The 22465-nt window shown below is 38.7% G+C and overlaps 1 non-coding gene across 1 annotated transcript; it reads right to left on the bottom strand.

Annotated features, from left to right (window-relative positions):
* Nucleotides 1-10146: 10146 nt before the first annotated feature.
* Nucleotides 10147-10253, bottom strand: LOC141625863 (small nucleolar RNA R71). Its single transcript, XR_012535611.1, has one exon. It is a non-coding gene; the product is annotated as a small nucleolar RNA R71 (small nucleolar RNA).
* Between the last annotated feature and the right edge of the window lie 12212 nt (nucleotides 10254-22465).

Genomic DNA, 22465 nt, shown 5'->3' with positions numbered 1-22465 from the left:
CCCTTGGGATCCGACCTTTACTTGCCTCTTTACTAATAATAGAGTTATTTGTGAAGTTATAAATATTGTTTTGGTCTAGGTGCTCCTAACGACAAGTAACCGAAAATTAAGCTCCAAGTGAGTCCGACCAGACGGCGGTAAAACGAATCTTACGATATTTAATTGGAACGGCCAAGCTATATCTATGGTATCCGATGGAGTGTAATTTTGATCTAGTCGGTTATTCCGATGCTGACTACGCAGGATGTTCTCTAGACAGAAAAATCAAGTCAGGTGTTGTCACATTTGTCGGACTGTGTATTATTACGTGGGGTTCGAAGAAACAAAATTCGGTTGCTCTCTCAACTGCTGAAGCCGAATATATTGCTGCAGGACTGGTATGTACTCAATTATTATGGCTTAAGCAACAATTAAGTGATTATGGTGTTGATGTAGGATGTATTCCTATTTTATGTGATAATACTAGTGCAATAATTATTTCTAAAAATCCTGCACAACATTCACGTACCAAACATATTGAAATAAGACACCATTTTATTCGAGACCATGTTGAGAAAGGAATATAAAACTTGAATTTTGTAGTACTGAAAAACAATGGGCATACATTTTGACAAAATCGTTAGCTAGAGAACGATTTGAGACTTTACGGTTGGAAATTGGTTTAATCAGTGGTACCTAAGCTTCTGTATGTGTTTAATTTCCCAATGATTGACTAGTTTAAGTTAAGATTGTATGACTGTGTCCGTATATTGCGTTGCATGAATAATTTCTTATATAGGAAAATATTTATCATAAATTCTATTTGTTATTTAGAATTTGGTTGGAATACAAACTTTATCTTTTATTAAAAATAGTCAAGATGCACCATATCTTTTATTTTCCAAATTATCCAAAAACTCTCCTATATTGCTCTACAAAATCACACATTCAAAATTTTCCACTTCTAATACAATTCCTAAATATCTATCTTATATTTTACCAAACTTTATCACTTACCATAAATTCAACTTACCAAAATTAATATGACATTTGCCACATACACCTAACCCTAGTCCTAGACCCTTATAATTACCCCTTTGATGCCGTGTAACCTACTCCCACACCCCACTTGTTCATCTTTTACTCTTTTCTAAAAATCTCTAATAATCTTACCATCATCATCTTCACTCAACCATCAACATCACCATGAATAATTACCATGCAAAAACCCGATCATCAACACGATATCAATAAAACCGTAACTTCAACAACCCTCCATCACCACTACCATCTCATAATCCTACTGCTTCTACCTTTCCTTCACCACACCCACAATCGTCCACACCCCTGTTTCACGGTCGAGACGATACGATGTCCGAGGGAAAAAGACGCCGTCTTTTTAAGGGAAAGAATAAAGTAGTAGTTGATGAGGGGAATGATATTGATGAAACTGAGGTTGTTGTTAGCAATGGTATTTCGAGGACTCTACTCCGGGATGTTTCGAAAACCACAACACGGGAAGGTTAAACAGAGTTCGTTTGACACATGATGAGAGCATCCTTGTTTCTCGTGTCTTGCCTTACTCAATCCATGGAGGCAGGTATTATCCCAAGTCTTGGTTGATTAATGTTCCGGCTTTTAAATTTTTCATTGATTTTCTTGATTTTCAAGAATGGAGTCACATTAGTCAGTTTTCGAGTCCAAGTTATTCGGTTGAAGTTTTTCAATTTTTCGCTAGTGTGAAAATTAAGAAAGGGGTCTTGCATGCGACTGTTAATGGTGTTGATGTGACGGTCTCTGTTTCGGATTTTTGCTCTTCTTTTTCGGTTCCTAATGACGGAATTGATGTTAATCCGAGTCTTGAGTGGTCTAATGTTGTTGGTGAAAAGGAGTTGTTAATTAAGAAGTATTTCGAGGAAGTCGGGTCGGATGGTGGAAATATTATTGTTCGTCCTCTTTCGGCAAAAATCAAATTTCTTCTAAATTTCCTTTGGAATACCATTGTGCCGAGAAGGGGAGGAAGAGATAAGGTGTCGAGTTATGAGGTAATTGTTGTTTATTCTTGGTTGGAAGGTAAAAAAGTCAACTTGGCGAGTCTTGTCTGAAACCGTATAGTCCAAACGAGTCTCACGGTTACAAAGGAGAAATTTTGCACAACAATCGATCTTCCATATGGAATGTGGGTGTCTCGGTTGTTAGAAATAAAACAAGTTGTGGGATGGGCTAGTTACGGTGTAAGTGCTAAGGATTGTGTGTGACCGGTTAATTAAGCTTATGGGTCTTGTGGTTGATGGACCCGAGTTAGTCCTTGCGAAGGATGTTGAGAAGGCTCCAAATGAATCGGGTTTGGGGGCAATGGAGGCAAAAATGGAAAGTTTTATGTATACTTTGATGAAGAAATTCGAGGAACAATCCACTACCTTGGCTACGGTTTTATCGCAGGTTGGACCATCACGATCTTTGGAGTCGGGTTTGGATTCTACTCGGGTTTATGCTTGGATGGATGATATGGATAAAAGGTTATCCGGGTTTGAGAGGGAGTTGAAGGCCATCCGTGGGGAAGTGTTCTCATATGGAGATTGCCTTACCTTCCTTACAAGTCAAGGAGGTGCATTGGTTATGCATGGAAAGGCTATGGAAAACGATCAATCTCTCACTTTAGAGGCGACGAAAGCTTTGCCATTGAAGGTTCTCAACTTTGAACGTAGCCTTCAAAGTCTTGCTCAACTCGTGAGGAGCTCGTTTGACCGTCTTGATGCCTTGGAACATCGCACTCGTCCCGACTATGTGAACCCATACAGAACCCGTAACATTTGACCTTGTCTCACCTTGCCTTATCTAGCACCTTCTATTTTTAGTATCTTCTCTTTATATTGATGGTGTATTTTGCAAACTTAATTCGGCCCATTTTGGCATGTACTTATGGATTATGGCCCAAGTACCTCTTCAAACACGTGTTTATTCGACCCTCTGGCACTAACATGTTTTCATAAGTTTGTATGCCAATTAAAATTCTAGGTGCTTATGGTTATGCGTGATTGATGTGTTCTCTATAGCGTTTTATCTCTTGTCTCGTCTTATATTATTCTAGTCATTTTAGTTTTGTTCTTAACTTTTCGATGATGTCAAGAGGGGGAAAAAACGTCTATGGTAAGCATCTACCTAATCTTGCTCCTTGTCAAGACCAATTGTCTCTTAAGTCCTCATGTTTCAATTTTCTGTTAATCGTCTTGATCTTGCGTTGATCTTTATTATTAAGCTGACGGTATTATATTGAGGGGGAACTTTATACTTAGTCACAATTTTAGGAGACTTGCCATCATCAAAAAGGGGGAATTTGTTGAACCATATAGAATATATGTTTATGTTTTGATGATGTCAAGGTGCTTTATAATTTATATACTCGTTGCGCGTAATCGTTTGTTTAAGTCTTTTAGATTAGACTTATTTATTACAAGCAACAAAAAGAATTGTGATGGAAGTATATGATAGTCAAGCCTCAATTAAAGATCAAACTATCTGAAGATTCATTCAAGTATTATGTGAAGATGAAGTCCGTCTAAAGAATAATCAAGCTTGGATGATGAAGTAGCCTATACTCGAAGATCTTCTATGAAGATTAGAATAGTATAGGTGATTGTCTCGTAATGGTATCTACGAATGAATTTCTTGAATTGGTAAAGTTATAGCTTTGCAGCTATAACATTACTAGTAAAAGAGCTCAATCTTATAGCTCTCCTACTATAACATTGAGATGCTGAGTTTACTATACACAACATATATTGTTTTAAAATTGGTTTTGAAAATTGTTTAAAGTTTATTTTAAATGTTTTAGTACGAGTATTTATTAAATAAAGCCCGAGTTAGTGCGGAGTTCGGTTTTATGTTAAACGTTGGTTAATAGTTGTTTTGGGTCAATTTATGAGTTGGACCATGCTACTAATTAGGGTTTTAACATAACCTCTCTTAAAACCTAAATTCTAACTCATATATTGAGCTAGGGTTTGCACGAGTCACGAGGCATATAAGCCGTGACATCTCGTGTAACCTAAGGTATGTTATGTAAAGATTTTATTCTGTAAGGAATATCTTTACATATCTTATATATCTTACTTAATATATTTATTTATGATAAAAGATATTCTTGTTATAGAAAATCTTATCATATCTTAGGATTTATGGAAAAGATAATAATGGAATAAGTTATATTCTATCTTTTGGAATGTTCTTTTATTATCTTTTAGGCTTTAAGGAAAGAAATAATAGAAGATATGATTTGTTTACATATCTCCTATTTCGGCCATTAGGGTTTCACGAAACCGAGTGTGATTTGCTCTTTCTTTCCTATAAATACTTTGCCTTTGCAACATTTAAATTAGAGACCTTAAGCATAAAATTGATTTTTTTTTTTCAAAGAGAAAAACCGTGTATTTCAAGCATAAAACCGTTTTTCAAATTTGAAAGGTCGTTTACGTTAAACTCGTAAATTCATTTGTTAAGTTATCGTTATAAGATAATAGTGCTCAATATATCTCTTACTTGTTCATTAACGTGAACCTTTGCAAGAATCATTAGTGCTTTCTTATTAGCGTAAGTTAGTCACTCGAGTATTTAACGGTACTCATTGAGTTACAACTAGAGTTAGTTGTACGAGTTGGGTTAGTAAATTTGTAATCCGTAGAAAGGTACTAATTTATTAATCGAGAATAGTGGACGTAGGTTTCGACTTGTGAAACTGAACCACTTCAAAAATCGTGTGTCTCCTCTCTTTCATTCATTTGTTTATTTTGTTTTACTCGTTCATTAGTTGATTAGTTAAAGTTTAATCAGTAAACTTTAAATAATCAATTATATTCATACAATCGAAAAAGCTTTCAAAAGTTTTAAATTCTCAATTCACCCCCCTCTTAAGTATTTCAGATCAATAGACTCTTCACCCGACCTAAGATCGAAAACCTGGTAAGGATTAGAGCTGTCACAAATATTAGAGTGTCCTAGTAAGTTGCAAGCGACCGCTAGAAGCATTCTAAGGTGAATAGCGGATCGAGAGGACCTTTTCACTGCTCTATTGACCGGTAATTAAGACTGACCTTTGACCCTACCTATGACCCGTAATAATCCATGGTGAAATGATGTCCTAGCTCCTTTCCCTTACATTTTTCTCGACTTAATTCCTCTCTTTAAACTTTTATTTTATTGCATTATTTTAGTACAAAATCAAACAATCCCCATTTGTGACTTAGACAGACTTAGATTTACAAATAGATCGCAATTAGCCTCCTTGTGGATATGACCCCGACTTCTTTAGCTATATTAGTTAGAGACCAGTTGGTTTATTTTTGTAAGGTTGCGACAACCTTATCAAATTTTGGCGCTGTTGCCGGGAAGACAACATTTTTTCTATTTGTTTTCTATTTGTTTGTCTTTTATCTCAAGGAACATGTGTTCCTTGAGACCGTTTCTCTCCTTTCAGTGCTAGTTTTGTTTATGCACATGTCTTTCAGGTCTGAGCTTATACCATTTGATCCAGAACCAGAGATGACTCTTCGTGCTAGATGACACTTTTGGAAGGAGACCCGTCAAGCCGAAGACTTTAGTACGCTTGAATCTGCTTACGCTGAATACATAGCAGAACTTCAGTCCTTTGAAGAGGATACATCAAATTCTGCCATTTCCATCATGCCTAAACTATCTAGCCATTCTGAGCCCATGCTCGATTCGAAACCCAAGGGTTTCCAACTCCCTACAACCGCTAATGGACATTTTAAATCAGCCATAACTATATCAATATGGTGGAGCGGAATCAATTCGGAGGTGTGGCAGGTGAAGATCCAGGCAAGCACATGGAAACATTTACGGATTACTGCTCAGCTATCCTGCTTACTGCTGGGGTAACTCAAGACAAGGTGAAGGAAACCATGTTTCCTTTCTCCTTGAGGGATTCTGCTCGCGAGTGGTATCGCGATTTAGACAAGGCAGCTGCTGGGATAACTGACTGAAATTCTTTGGCACTTGCTTTTTAAAAGGGATACTACCCTCCGCAGTGAACCAACGCTCTACGGGGAAAGATTAATAGCTTCAAGCAGTCCCTAGCTGAAGATTTAAACGAGGCTTGGGTCCGTTTTATGAGGCTTATTCACTCAGTTCCTCATCAGGGGTTTCAGCCATGGTTCCTTTGCATCCAGCTTTACAACGGGCTGTATGATGATCACAAGGCTTTTCTTGATGCTTTTGCCAACGGCCGGTTCCAAAAAAATGTTGATGATCATCAGGGTTGGAATATCGTTGAGGAGATAGCCACCCATACATCCCAGTATGGGAATCCGAGGGGCAGTGTGTGCGGCAATAGTGGTGGTGACAAAAGTGTTGTTGTTGAATAATTAGAAGCTGTGAATGCCAGATTTGATAGACTTGAGATGGGTCAAGCTTCAGGAGGCCATCAAACAGTTAATGTTATGGCGCATCAAGAAGTTTTCTGTAAGAGATGTGGAATTGAAGGACATAATGCTGCTGAGTGTATGACGAATAAGGAACGGGAACTTACTTATCAACAATACAAGCAAGCTAATTCGTTCTCTAATTACTATAATTAGAGAACTAAGGAGCATCCTAACTTCTCCTGGACGAGCCAGAATGGGTTGAATCCTACTCACCTCCGCAACAACAGTCATTTGTCATTCCGACGAATAGAAATCAACAACAAAGGTTTCAAAAACACCCCATCATTCCCTCCGGCTCAGCAGGGTACTTCTCAAAATTTAAGTGAGATGGCAGAATTGAAGGGTATGGTGCAATATCTTATGATACATCTCCAAAAGAGTGACCAAGCTAAGGATGCGTCGATTAAGATGCTAGAGAATTAAATAGCTCATTTATCATCCAAACAAGCTACAAGGCAATCGGGTCAGTTGTCGTCTCAACCAGGTAAACCACATGAAACGGTTAATGCTATCAGCCTAAGGAGTAGTTTCACTTATGACGGACCGGAAATGTCAAGGGATGGTGCTGACTTTGTTATTGAAGACATGGATGTTAGTGCCGAAGATGAGAAAACATATCACCAAGAGGATAACTCGCCAGCTCAAGGCCGATCGACTAACACCAATCGTCAATCGACTGTTTTGACCGACAAGATTGTTGATCTGTTGCCTACTGCTGATGATTCGACTTCTAATACTGCTAAGAAGTCAAATTCTGATAAAGAGAAGACTGCTGCTGAGCCACCCATTGTGATCAAGATCCCGTTTTCAAACCGAAAGCTAAATACCAAGATTGAGCAGTAGTTCAGCAAATTTTTGAAGGTGGTCAAGAATCTTTAGGTAACTGTTCCTTTCACTGAATTAATTACTCAGGTACCTGCTTATGCTAAGTTTATGAGGGAAATTTTGACTCGTAAACGTAGTTTAGATGAGGTGGAGACTATAGCTTTTAATGAGGAGTGTAGTGCACTTATACAAAACAAGTCTCCATCTAAGTTGGCTGATCCAATTATTTTTCTATTCCCTGTTCTATTGGCACCCATACTATAAATAATGCTTTGTGTGATTTGGGTGCCAGTGTCAGTGTCTTACCTTTCTTTTTAGCTAAAAAGATAGGTTTGACCGAGTTACATGTACAAATATGACCGTGCAGATGGCAGACCGTTCCTTGTCACGACCTTTAGGGATCCTAGAGGATGTTCCCGTGCGGGTTGGTGATGTGACCATAATTAGCGCATATTTAGCCCCCGAATTAGCCTTGTTCCCATGCTTTTTAGTGCATATTTGGGTCATTTCTTATCTTTAGTTCTTTGTTTTGCATATTCTTTGAGATTTTGATCCCTTGGTAGGAAAGGAGTAAGAATCTTGCATTTTCATGGCAAAACGAGACTAAATTGATCGAATTCAATGACCAAGCATCAAGGAGAGACAAGATTAGAAGGCCTTTGTACATATTATAGTAGAAGAGCAATGTTGAGAAAGGATCCTTGAGTCCCCAAGGAAATCCCCAAGGAATTTATGAAGAAAAGGGAAGAAAAGAAGAAGATGTCTTGCTGAGTGACAATCCGTGCGGATTGTCCCCAATCCGGCCGTCCCCCAGCTGCACAATCCGTGCGGCTTTGCTCTAATCCGCTCGGATTCCACCTCCACAATCCGCCCGGATTCCCTCGAATCCGCTCGGACCCCATCACTAGAATCCGTCCGTCCCGACCTTATTCCGCCCGGATTCCAAAGACAGACAACGTGATTTCCTCTTCTCCACGCTACGAAGAAAGAAGCCCTTCCTTCGAAAAATACCGGCTCCTCCTTGCTCATTCTAAAAAGTGTAATTACTAGTTTAGCCCTTAGTTAACCCTAATGCATCCACCCTAATTTCCACTATAAATACCCCATTAGTCTAAGTAGAGGAGCATGTTCTTCTTATCAATAATTAGAGTAGTTAATATCAATCAAATCTCTCTTTAGTTTTGTAATCAACAATTAATCAAGTTCTAATACAAGTTTTATTTCCTTAATCTCTCTTTTGTTCATCCTTTATTTTGGGTAATTGAAGATTATTTGGGTTATTGTTGGGAGATTGACAACCTCTCAATCAAGCATTCAAGTACTTCTTTTATCTTTGCTTTATTATTGGAATCATTAGTAGGTATAATTCTCATAATCCCTTTTTAATTATTGTTAATTACTTTCATTTATTCATCATGTTTCATATTGTTGGTATGATTGACAACCTTGCTAGCATGATCAACATGATAATGAGTGAGTAGTCTTTTAGCTAGGGTTAATGGGTGATTAGGAGAAACAAACATGGGGAATGATTCATGCTTAAATTAATATGCTTTCATGTTTTATTTGCTTGCTTGTTTTGATCTCAACTCATGCACATATTATATTTGATGAAATGCTAAGCCTATGAATCCTTGGATTTACTATCATCTTCTATCTTTTCAATGAGACTTGTAAGACATAACCCAACTCGAGTCTCATTAGACCATGCATGTTGTTGAGTAGGGAAGATTAAGTCGACTTGTAGGTGTTGTACAATCTAATCGATTCGGCTCCGGGACCCAAACTTTCCTAGGATTGTAAGATATAACCCAACTCAATCCATCACAACAATAATTGCTTGCTTATAATTTGAGAACATGTTTGTATGATCAATTCCCATGATTCCCCTAGGATCCCATGACACCCTAGTGCTTTTAATCAATTGTTTACACCCCTTTAATTCATCTTGCTTGTTTATTTTCATTGCTATTTTAGTTTAGTGACCTTCGACATCAACCCAATTTGTGACACCCCTTAGACACCACTAGTTGCAATAGAAATCTCATTTCAATACCCGTCCCTTGGGATCCGACCTTTACTTGCCTCTTTACTAATTGTAGAGTTGTTTGTGAAGTTATAAATTGTGTTTTGATTCGACCGTGACCCAACGACCACATCTTTAATTGTGAACACGAAACGGACCCGATCAAAAATGGCGCCGTTGCCGGGGACGGTGTTTGTTTGATTTAGATTTCCTTTTTATTGTTATTAGTTGTGTCTTTCTTCGCCTTGGGGAAGTAAAACTCCTCAAGGTTTGTTCTAATTGTTTTCGAGTTGTTTGATATTTTGCATGTCTAGAAGGTTACAAGGTGATTTGTTACCTTTTGACCGTGAAATCGAAAGAACCTTGACGAACAATAGGAGACTCGATAGGAGGAATTTAAGAGGTATTAGTGAAGTTGTTCAACCCACTAGTGAGTTCGTCAATCCTTTCGCAATAGAAGGAGAGGAGAACCCATTACACAATACCCTACAAAATCCACCTACAATGCCCAAAATCTCGTCACACTCCGTACCCACCGAGGAGAATCTACCAAATGGTACTCCTACACCGCAACATCTAACCGGAAATTTTATTGCCAAGTCCGCCTTCATCCAATTAGTTGAGAGGAGCCAATTTGGGGGGATGCCTAGTGAAGACCCTCATTCTCATATGGAAACCTTTTGCGACTATTGTGATGCAATCTCTCAAACGGGCGTGACTCAAGACCAAATTAGATGGGTCTTATTTCCTTTTTCTCTAATCGGCACCACGAAGCAATAGTTGAAGGGCCTTGATAAGGCCACCCTCGGAATAGATTCTTGGAAGAAGTTGGCTCTAGCTTTCTACAAAAAATTCTACCCACCGGAAAAGACTAACATGCTAAGAGCTCAAATTACGGGTTTTAAGCAAAGGGATGAAGAATCTTTGTATGAAGCTTGGGAGCGGTTCAAGGGAATTTGTCGCTCATGTCCTCACCATGGACTTAGCGAATGGTTTTTGGTACAACAATTTTGGAATTGTTTATATGAAGATTCTAGGAACATTCTCAATATGGGATCGAATGGAATGTTCACCGAAGTTGATGACAATCAAACATGGAACAAGATTGAGGAAATGGCGGTCCATAACTCACAATATAGTAGACCTCGCAAGGCTATTAGAGGAGGAAAGCATGAAGTGGACTCCGTTACTCAATTGGATGCTCAACTTAGTGCTCACATTGACACAATCAACTTGAAGTTTGAACAAGCTCTGGCTAGACTTGAAGAAAACTCAAAATCATCAAAGCATCATGTTAATGCCATGACGGCATCCTCATCAATCCCAAGTGGGATATGTGAGAATTGTGGAACTTTGGGACATGACCAAGGTGAATGTAGGGGAACAAATGAACAAGTGAATGCTTTCCAAGCATACAAGAGTGGTACCCCTTATTCCAATTTTTACAATGAAAACACCAAATTCCATCCAAATCTCTCATACAAAAGCTAAAATGTTCAAAACCCTCAAACAACATACACTCCACCACCCATGAGAAACCCAAATAAAAGACCCTTTTACAATCAAAACCAAGGTTACCAAAATCAAAATCCATACAATCACCAAAATGACCAAGGTTTTGATGTCCAAAAAGAGGTCCTCCAAATGCAAAAGAATCAACAAGAATTTTTCACTCAAATGCAAAAATATAGCCAAGCAAAGGAAACCACCATCAACAACATTCTAGCTCACACCAAGATGTTGGAAACACAATTGACTCAACTAGCATCTTCAAGCTCACAAAGACAAAAGGGGCAATTACCACCTCAAAGTAATCCCCTAGACATGAAACGTTAGTGCCATTCACTTGAGAAGTGGTACAAGGTATGAAGCAATCAAGAAGCAAGTTGAGGATGAAGTTGTGGAAGCTAGTGAAAAGGAAGAAATTGTGCAAAGCTCCAAAGATGGAGAATCATCAAAAGAAGAAAGTTCAAAGAAAAATGAAGACAAGGTCAAGGAGAAGGAGCCCATTGTGATTAGACTTCGTTTTCCAAGTCGTCAAGCCAAGCCCAAATTTGATGATCAACTTGGAAAGTTCATGGAAATTGTGAAGAATTTGGAAGTCTCAATTCCTTTCACGGAATTAATCAATCACGTGCCGGCCTATGCGAAATACATGAAAGATATCCTCACAAAGAAGAAGTCGATCCGGAAGCTTGAGACTATCGCCTTCACTAAGGTGAGTAGTGCAATACCGTGTACCATTGGCGACACGACGATCAACAAAGCCTTATGTGATCTAGGGGCTAGTGTGAGTGTCATGCCGTACTCGGTGAGTAAAAGGTTGGGGATGGAAGAGCTTAAATGCACCAACATCACACTCCAAATGGCCGATAGATCGACGAAGACACCATTAGGGATATGGGAAGATGTCCCCGTGCGAATTGGGAAGTTTTTCATCCCGGTGGACTTTGTCATTGTTGATATGGAGGAAGATTCCAACATTCCAATCATTCTAGGAAGACCTTTCCTACACACCGCGGGTGCGGTGATTGATGTGAAACATGGTGAGCTCCTCGTTTGCATGAACCATGTTTCATGATTGATCATTATAGCCGAAAGGATGAAAGGAAGAAATCGGAACTCCAATGGAAGAAGAAAATTGAAGATGCTCCATTCAAAGAGCAAGTGAATTGTGACAAGGAGAGCTTGCAAAGCTCATCAAAATCAATCAAGGAAGAAGAGGATGGCCTCATTGGCCAAGAGAAGAAATTGGGAGAGTTGTCTCCATCTAAGCAAGAGATTTTCAATGATCAACTTAATGAAGTTTGTGGTCTTTGGGACAACGAATTTGAAGGGATTTTTAATCCCTACATTGGTAATGCCATCAATCAAGATCGACAACAAGGGCCAAGGTCTATTGAAGACCTCTACCATGATAATGAACAAGCTTTCGATTACTTTTTCAAGGTGTTGAGCAACATCAACAACACCTTGGACATGCCCCCTTGACATCTCATCAAGAATGAGAGTTTGGTGGGGTCCTCCCTAAACCACCACTTGTAAATATCTCTAACTCCCTAACTTACATTTCAATTCTTGTATTGCATTTTTGTCATCTTTGGATTTTTATTTACTTTGATCAAGATAATTGTCATGTTTGAGAGAAGTGAGGGAGGGACTAACAATTTCAATTGATGTGTAGTGCTTTACCTTAGTGTGGGGATGACAATTGCCTAGGCTATCCATGCCTTAGTAGTGCCCCCACAATGAAGAACACAAAATTTGAAGAAAGAATAGAAGAATGGTAAGGGAAATGCATTGTGCACGGATGGAACTGAATCCGGGTACAAGGGGTCGAATCCGAACGGTTCACGAGAATCCGCCCGTCTTCGATAATCCGAGCGTCTTTGGGTCGAAGACGCACGACTTTATAAGCTGAGATTTTGGAAGATTTTTGACTGTAAGAGAATCCGGGCGTCTTGGAATATAATCCGCCCGTCTCTGCAAATCCGTCCGTCCTGGACTGAAGACGCCCGTCTTCTCTGCTGAGGAAAACAAGAAAAATTTCCTGGACTGAAATCCGTCCGTCTTCAGGCAAATCCGCCCGTCCCGCATCAAGAAAATCCGAGCGTCTTCTTATGAATCCGCCCGTCTTTAGGCGAGTTTTATAAAACCCAGAAAGAGCAGAATCCGCACGGATTGGGCAGAATCCGCACGGATTGCCCCTGCAGTTCGAAAATTTCGGTCTTTATAAAATCCCTCCCACCTTCCTTCATTCATTCATTCATTCATAAACACTACCCACAACATCAAAACCCTCATCCTCTCCATCACAAAAACAAAATCCCTCAACAACATTCACCAAAAACAAATCAAATCATCCTTCTAACAACAAATCAATCACTCCTTCTTCAATAAAAATCAAAACCAAGCACAAAATCTTCAACCTTTGGGTCGATTTTTGATTTCATAAAGGCAAAGCCTTTCACCTTTAAATCGATTTGGGTACACTACAAATTGAAGATTTTTCATTCTTTTCTTGGTTAGTTCATCAATGGCAAGGACTAAGGGAGCAACAAAGGCAACAAAGGCACCAAAGGCTAAGGAACTCTCACAAAGGCAAAAGGCTCTTCAAACAAAGAAAGCATTGGCTATGGTGGTAGCAAAACCAAACTTGGAAGTGCAACAACAACAACAACCTTCTATGGGAGCAACAACACCTTCTATTCCGGAAATTGATCAAATTTTGCATTATCCGGAGGTAACTTTTATTTCCGAAACCCATAGAAATACCTTTGTCAAGTTTGCTAGGAAGTCATTACAATCCACCAAATTTATCTGTGAAGATACCTTAGAAAAATTGGGTGTTCTTGAGCAAACTAGAACCTTTTTCAAAGCCATGGGGTTGAAGAAATTGTTTGAAACAAAGGAATTGACATACCCCTCCCTTACCTTGGAATTTTCGAGTTCTTTGAAAGTCACCAAAGTTGAGAATAGGGAGAATCTCGAGTTTCGTCTAGCTAATGTTAGTAAACGCATTTCCTTTAGGGAATTGAGTGAAATTTTGGGTCTTAGTGATGAACCGCGTTATTTTAAGAATTATGGAAAGTATGACCCCGAACCTCTTTGGGAGGCAATTTCCGGGAGGAAATTTGAGGACTTTCATGTGAGTCGTGCTCTTTTGGTCCACCATCCGGGCATAAGAGTATGGCACAAGGTCATGGAAAACACCATAATTGCAAGGAAAGATACCAACCATTTCACCAAACTTGATTTTATTCTCCTTGAATCGGCTTTGAACATTGGAAGAGTACACACCAAGCCTTACAATTCTTTGAGGCTCTTGGTAGATAGATGGTTCAACATTGATTGTGGGAAGAAGGGCACTACCGTTATTGTCAATGGCGGCCTAGTCACTATCCTAGCTAAGTACTTTGATCCTAACTTCAATAAGGATAACAAGTACAAAGCAAAGGAGGGTGGTCATCTTGTTGATTTGCATACTATGATACACAAGTACAAGTGGGTTGCCCATAACCCCCTTGACACTAAGTATGGATGGCTCACTAGTGAAGCTAGATCGTTCACCTTGCCTTCAAAGATTTGTCGTCTAAGCGTCCACCGGACCAATTATCTACTTCCCCTTTCTAAAGAGGCCGAGTATATTATCCAACAACAAAAGGGTGAACTTGAAATGCCCTCCTCTTCCATTGTCATACCACCTTACCCCTTTGAGTATGAAGATTTCAAGCCGGAAGGAGTTGAAGCTAGAAATGATTATGCGACTCTTCTCATGCAAGCAATGCACAAGCAAGCCTTTGAGGACCGGAAAAATGCTTACTTGGCTCAATATCCACCCCTCCTACACTTAGCTAGGCAAGGACTACTTGATCCATCTTGTCCTTTGCCTAGTTGGGCGGATAGAGAAGTCCTATTTCCGGGTGCATCTAGGGTCGTTTCGGGTGACAATGCGGTTGTTGGTAATGATGAAGAAGTTGATGATAACATTGATAAAGAAGCAAGTGAAAAAGGAGAAAAGGATGGTGAAGATGATGATGAGCAAGATGAGGAAGAAACTGAAGAAGCAAATGACAAGGGAAGTGGCAATGTGACCACTTCTAATGAGGAAAGTGATGGTGATAGCATGATGGAAGATTAGCAAGCCTTGGAGACTCCTACCCTCTTATGGTTTGTCTATTTCTCTCTTTGTTTTAATTATAATTTTGATCATTGTTGGAGTAGTCCTAGAACCATAGAGGACTCACACCTCGGTACCATTGAGGTGTTCTCATTTTATTGTTCCCATTTTCAAAATCCAAAATGACAAATTAGTTTCATGCATTGCATAGTGTGTGCATGAACTACACCCATCCTTGGACATTAGCAATAGTGTCTCACTCGGTTTGGGGAAGTTAATGCATACACAACGGGAGGTAATCTAAATTATCCTCTCCGTCATAACAAAAACCATGCATCATGTAGTGTAGCTTAGTGTAGATTGCATTTAGTGTAGAAATCATGCATCATCTTTGCATAATTTCCATCATTTTGGCCATTGAGGACAATGCCCATATTAGTGTGGGGATGGGAATTCCAACATTTAACTCTAACTCTTATTCTAAAATCCAAAAAATTGAAAAATTTCAAAAATCATAAAAATTTGAAAATTGAAAACCCAAAAACATGTTTATTTCCTTTTGTAGTCTTGTATATATTGTGTTTGTTCTATCCTTGTTCACATTGATTGACTACGCCACATCCGAGACATGAGGATCATGAAAACCGCATGGAATGATCTTTCCAATCTCCTTTTTCCTCTTTATGTTAATGACTATGTGGCTTTATTTTGATTGATGCGGTATAACAATGTGAACTTAGAACTTGCATTTAGTTTATATGTCATATTAGTTGATAGAATCACTTGCATTAGGATGTTTATATTAGTTGCATCATGGCATGTAGTTGCATGTTAGAAATGTTTTGAAAAAGCCTAATTAGGAACTTTGACAAGAGCAACTAAGCCATTACAAATACTTGTTCAACTTAAGACTTTGCCTACTAGAATGGTTGTAAAACACCCTAGATAGTGTCATACTAGTGTCTTTTGACCCATGACCCAAAGCCTAGTCAAGGGTTTGCATGTGAGTCACCTATCCAACCCCGTGATGCGATGTGGACTTGGTTAACTTGTCTAGGTGACCTTGTTTGACCTTATGGTAAGGCAACCCAAAAATATTTTCTATCAATAAGCTTGAAGTGCTCATTTCAAAGAAATTTTGTCATGTGGAAGTAATCTAATGCCAAGGAACCTCAAATGTTATGAATTGTTGAAAGTTGAGAAATTGAAGTTGTTTTGATGGAGGCGTACCACTTCGATGTGGTTTGGTGCAGGATCCATTGAATTGGGCCCCCATACGGTTGTGAATTCGGCCGCCCAGAGACAGAGTGACTATCACCACGAAAAGCTATTGTCTAGAGGTTAACCGGTTGCCTAATAAGCGATTGGCGAAAGCAAAGGACACTAGCCCGGAAGGGACAAACCCCATCTTAAATTTTTGAAATGTGAAAGTGAAATGAGGACAATTTTGAAAGATAGTCATATCCACCCGTTGTGAATAAAGATTTGAGCATTTCATTCCCCAAAAGCCTTTTTGTCAAGCCACTTGGTCGAGCTTGGGACGATCCATGACCTTTACTTTTGTAGAGAATTCGAGACTTGTCATGTCATATGCTACTAGCATCATAGGGATCATCATTCCACCACCATCCAATCGCTCTTGATGAAAGCATTTGGAAATTGAGGACGAAAGTAGTCTAGTTTAACACCATTTGGAGGTGATGTAGTGCCATCCTCTTAGCCTTAGTAATTTGTTAAACTAGTATTTGTGAAGGATTACATGCTCTTAAATTTGTTCCTCTTTAGTGCCTCCGCCACTTGATGAGGAAGTGGCTATTCCTTTTGTAGATGCATCCATTATGTGATTTTGTGTGCTTAATGTTTGGATGTGTCGCCATTTTGGCAAGACCCACCTTGCCCTGCAAGAAGGCATCCTACCTCATGGTTGTCTTGTTGTGAGTTGAAGGGGCGGAGTGAGACCCGCTAATTGTCTCATATCGGCTATATTATTAGGATAGGTTAGTATTGGTCCTAGTCTTTGTCACCTCTTTACTCGGGACGAGCAAAGGTTCGGTTTGGGGATATTTGATGTGACCATAATTAGCGCATATTTAGCCCCCGAATTAGCCTTGTTCCTATGCTTTTTAGTGCATATTTGAGTCATTTCTTATCTTTAGTTCTTTGTTTTGCATATTCTTTGAGATTTTGATCCCTTGGTAGGAAAGGAGTAAGAATCTTGCATTTTCATGGCAAAACGAGACTAAATTGATCGAATTCAATGACCAAGCATCAAGGAGAGACAAGATTAGAAGGCCTTTGTACATATTATAGTAGAAGAGCAATGTTGAGAAAGGATCCTTGAGTCCCCAAGGAAATCCCCAAGGAATTTATGAAGAAAAGGGAAGAAAAGAAGAAGATATCTTGCTGAGTGACAATCCGTGCGGCTTTGCTCTAATCCGCTCGGATTCCACCTCCACAATCCGCCCGGATTCCCTCGAATCCGCTCAGACCCCATCACCAGAATCCGCCCGTCCAGACCTTATTCCGCCCGGATTCCAAAGACAGCGTAGATTTCCTCTTCTCCAAGCTACGAAGAAAGAAGCCCTTCCTTCGAAAAATACCGGCTCCTCCTTGCTCAATCTAAAAAGTGTAATTACTAGTTTAGCCCTTAGTTAACCCTAATGCATCCTCCCTAATTTCCACTATAAATACCCCATTAGTCTAATTAGAGGAGCATGTTCTTCTTATCAATAATTAGAGTAGTTAACATCAATCAAATCTCTCTTTAGTTTTGTAATCAACAATTAATCAAGTTCTAATACAAGTTTTATTTCCTTAATCTCTCTTTTGTTCATCCTTTATTTTGGGTAATTGAAGATTATTTGGGTTATTGTTGGGAGATTGACAACCTCTCAATCAAGCATTCAAGTACTTCTTTTATCTTTGCTTTATTATTGGAATCATTAGTAGGTATAATTCTCTTAATCCCTTTTTAATTATTGTTAATTACTTTCATTTATTCATCATGTTTCATATTGTTGGTATGATTGACAACCTTGCTAGCATGATCAACATGATAATGAGTGAGTAGTCTTTTAGCTAGGGTTAATGGGTGATTAGGGGAAACCAACATGGGGAATGATTCATGCTTAAATTAATATGCTTTCATGTTTTATTTGGTTGCTTGTTTTGATCTCAACTCATGCACATGTTATATTTGATGAAATGCTAAGCCTATGAATCCTTGCATTTACTATCATCTTCTATCTTTTCAATGAGACTTGTAAGACATAACCCAACTCGAGTCTCATTAGACCATGCATGTTGTTGAGTAGGGAAGATTAAGTCGACTTGTAGGTGTTGTACAATCTAATCGATTCGGCTCCGGGACCCAAACTTTCCTAGGATTGTAAGATATAACCCAACTCAATCCATCACAACAATAATTGCTTGCTTATAATTTGAGAACATGTTTGTATGATCAATTCCCATGATTCCCCTATGATCCCATGACACCCTAGTGCTTTTAATCAATTGTTTACACCCCTTTAATTCATCTTGCTTGTTTATTTTCATTGCTATTTTAGTTTAGTGACCTTCTACATCAACCCAATTTGTGACACCCCTTAGACACCACTAGTTGCAATAGAAATCTCATTTCAATACCCGTTCCTTGGGATCCGACCTTTACATGCCTCTTTACTAATTGTAGAGTTGTTTGTGAAGTTATAAATTGTGTTTTGATTCGACCGTGACCCAACGACCACATCTTTAATTGTGAACACGAAACGGACCGATCAGTTGGGAAGTTCTTTATACCCGTTGATTTCATTATGTTGGACATTCCTGAGGAAATCCATACCCCTATTATCTTAGGGGGACCATTTTTGTACACTGCTGGTGCAATTATTGATGTATGAGCGAGGACTTTGACATTTAAGTAGGGGGGGGGGGGTGAGAAACTGACCTACACCCAATTTAGTGTTCATAACACCCTTGGAAGTTGTAGCATACGATGATGTTTTCCCTGTAGAGTCTGATAGGGTAGCAGATATTCCTCAGTTGAGTCATGCGTTGTTGTTGCTGTGATACCTTCACCCCATGTCGGGAGCAAGATGGAGGACCATACCGTTGTTTCTGTTTCTCCAGGATATGACAGGTTGAGCTACCATGAGGATTCAGGAGATGAACTCGGTGCATTGGGTGTGATTTCTAAAGCTTGAGATGTTGATTATGGTGGAAGGATAGGCGATTCAGTGTCGTGTGCAAAGAATAAGCGCTCGAAGGCTAAGTGTAATGAGATTACCTGTGCGACGGTATGCCCTTCTGTTTCTGATGACAATGTAAAGTGGTGGCCTATGGCCAAGATAAAGAATGCTGAGAGTACTTCATTTAGTCAGCAGCCATGCTGTGGACTGTTCAGTTGTTTTGGTAAATGAGGTAACAAAGGTTGAGCGGGACCATATAAACCAGCGCTGACAGGGAGGCAATTCGGATTGTAAAAGCTTTGTAAAAACGTGCTTTATTCCAGTTTTTAATTGTCATGTTAGTGTAGTTTTACGCAGGTTATTATATGCGTGTTTATGTTTGATGCTGATGACTCGGACATTACGAGTGTTGATTAGTGGAAGGTGACCACGACCCCCATGTTTGTTGCTGGTTTGGGGAGGCCCGTTTTGCACTTATTGTGAGTCATCTTTTCCTAATTTATGTTCAGTTGCATTCCTTTTGTTCGTATATCCCATTCCCTTATATTTCGCTACTGCTGTTGTTTGCTAAATACAATGAGGACGTTGTATGATTTGGTTTGGGGAGGGTATACATATGTCTGTGTTGCATCCATATGCATATTTCTTGCATTTATGCTTGCATTGTTTGTTTAAAAAACAAACACAAAATCATGTTTTGCGCTTAAGTAGAGTCTTAGTTAAGTTAGAGTGGCTATGTAATGATGATGACATTGCATTTATACTTTAGTTAACTCGTTTAAGCCTTGCATTGTTGGACACCCTATTTTGAGAAATTCATTTGCATAGTTTAGAGTTTTTGATAAATTCTACCAAACGAATAGACTTGACCTAAATGTTGGAAAACTACTTATATATTCTAAGGTTTAGAGCTTCATAAAGTGGTGACATTCATGACCGGTTTCATTTAGGATGTGAGTAGTACTCCTTACATGGCATATAACATCAAATTGCATAAGCATGAAATTTGTCTCATATTGCCTATATACACTCGGGTTTATGGCGGTGACACATTTTAAAAGGCGATCCTTCCTTTATGATTTACCTATTACCCTCACATTAGCCAAATTTGCCTTGTTTTGACCGTCTATTTAAACTTCATTTCAATATGGCTTACCCTTGTTAAGCTAGTCTTGTTGGTAAGTTTGGAAGTCCTATTGTGGTCTATTTATGAAGAATGCTATTGTGTTGGATGTTGGAAGGAAGGTGAAAAAATGATGAATGCAAAGTGAAATGAAAGAAAATGAAGAAAAAGTAAAATGAAATGGAAAAAATAGAAACAAGATGGAGATTCATATTACTCCTATATTTATTCTATTGTTGTTGTTGTTGTTGTTGTTGTTGTTGTTGTTGTTGTTGTTGTTGTTGTTGTTGTTGTTGTTGTTGTTGTTGTTGTTGTTGTTGTTGTTGTTGTTGTTGTTGTTGTTGGTGTTGGTGTTGTTGTTGTTGTTGTTGTTGTTGTTGTTGTTGTTGTTGCTGTTGTTGTTGTTGTTGTTGTTGTTGTTGTTGTTGTTGTTGTTGTTGTTGTTGTTGTTGTTGCTGTTGTTGTTGTTTTATTCTTTGTTGTTGTTCTTTGTTGTTGTTGTTGTTGTTGTTGTTGTTGTTGTTGTTGTTGTTGTTGTTGTTGTTGTTGTTGTTGTTGTTGTTGTTGTTGTTGTTGTTGTTGTTGTTGTTGTTGTTGTTGTTGTTGTTGTTGTTGTTGTTGTTGTTGTTGTTGTCGTCGTTGTTGTTGTTGTTGTTGGTGAGTATATGCCACATTTGGCATTGTTCCTAATTTTTGATGTTGGGTTTATAAGTGGGATATGTTTATTCTGGTTATGATCGGTGCTAGCTTGGCTTTTACCTCACATTCATATGTAAGTCCTCGACATGTGTCCGGACCTCGTTTGGTTGGAGTGCATGCGTACGGTTATTAGAGATATCTATCATGTTAGATTGCATGCATGTCTTTGTAGGTCGTAGTTAGGTGAGTGACTATTTTCCTTCTATCTTACAAAATTTATACTCACCCTGTGCTTAAATGAGAGATGACTGACCCGTCAGAGTCTGGCATGGATGGTCTCGCAAGGTCCACGGTTTGGTAGTTTTTGGTCATTAGTTTAACTCATTTGCATTTGAATTTTTGTGCTTTATAGCATTGGAATTCATTCCTTAGCGAGAGTCTTACCATCGCATTAAATCGATTTAATGAGTCTTTTGTATAGTTAGCTCTGAGTTATATACCGCTCCATTAGTCCCCTCTTGTGTCTTGTGTCTATTGCTTGCTTGAGGGCAAGCAAGGGTTTGGTTTGGGGAGGGTTTGATGCGTGCCTTTTAGATGTATTTATTTACATGTTTGGCACGCATTTCTTGAGCTTACTTGCCTATTTCGCTTTATTTCGTTCCGTATTTGCTACTTTGGGCGTGTTTCGTGTCCTTTGCAGATTGAGGTGCATTTTTGCTTTTGGAAGCCAAATCCGTTTCTATAATGCTAAAGATGGAAGCTAGAGGAATTTACACAAGCGAGGAACGAAGATTTCGCTCTTTGTCTATCGCTATTTTATGCCTTGTTTATCGACCTAAGTTTTATGTCAATCGACATTTCCCCATTTTGATCGACATAATGACATGGATTTGAAGGGTTTTGAGTCATTGTTTATTGATATATTAAACAAGTCTATCGACACTTCCTCAATGTCGATCGACCAAACATGGAGTCAAACGACTTGGGCAGCATTCAAATGACACAACAGCTCGCAATTGGAAGGATGTGTGCCGAAATCGATCGACCATGATCTAGAAGTCTATCGACCTTAAAGTACAAGTCAATCGACCAAGTTCCTTTGTTGATTGACATGCTGCACGTTTTGGATGGTTTAAACGTTGTTTTAGTTCCTTCTTTTGGGCTTAGTATAAAAGGCTCTAAAAACATTTTTATTAGGTTATCTTATCATCTCTTATTCGAGTGTAAACTTTTCCTGACGTTTTTCTCTTCTCTCAAACTTTTTAGATATAGAATAAAGTTCTCCCTGTTTCTCTATTGCTCATACTCGGTTTCAATCGGTAATTTTAATTCCTCTTTTCCCTTAATTATTCTTTGTTAATTTTTTTATTTCTCTGTTCTTATTATTAGTTTAATTTGTGCTATTTAATCTCCTAATTAATTTCATTATGAATCCTTCCCTTTATCATTTAATTCAATTATTATTGCAAATTTCATTATGAGTAGCTAAACCATCTTTTGCTAGGATCTAGAGGAGCCATGGATTGAGACAGTATTAATCGGGTGATTAGATTAGTTGACGTAATTCATCTATGTTGTTAATTATGACGTTTGATTGTGATTAATTGGTTAAGTCGACGTAATTGA

Source organism: Silene latifolia, chromosome X (genome assembly GCF_048544455.1).
Source record: "Silene latifolia isolate original U9 population chromosome X, ASM4854445v1, whole genome shotgun sequence".
Classification (NCBI taxonomy): Eukaryota; Viridiplantae; Streptophyta; class Magnoliopsida; order Caryophyllales; family Caryophyllaceae; genus Silene; species Silene latifolia.
The sequence above is the reverse complement of the archived record's forward strand: the minus strand, read 5'-3'. Positions and strand labels throughout refer to the sequence as shown.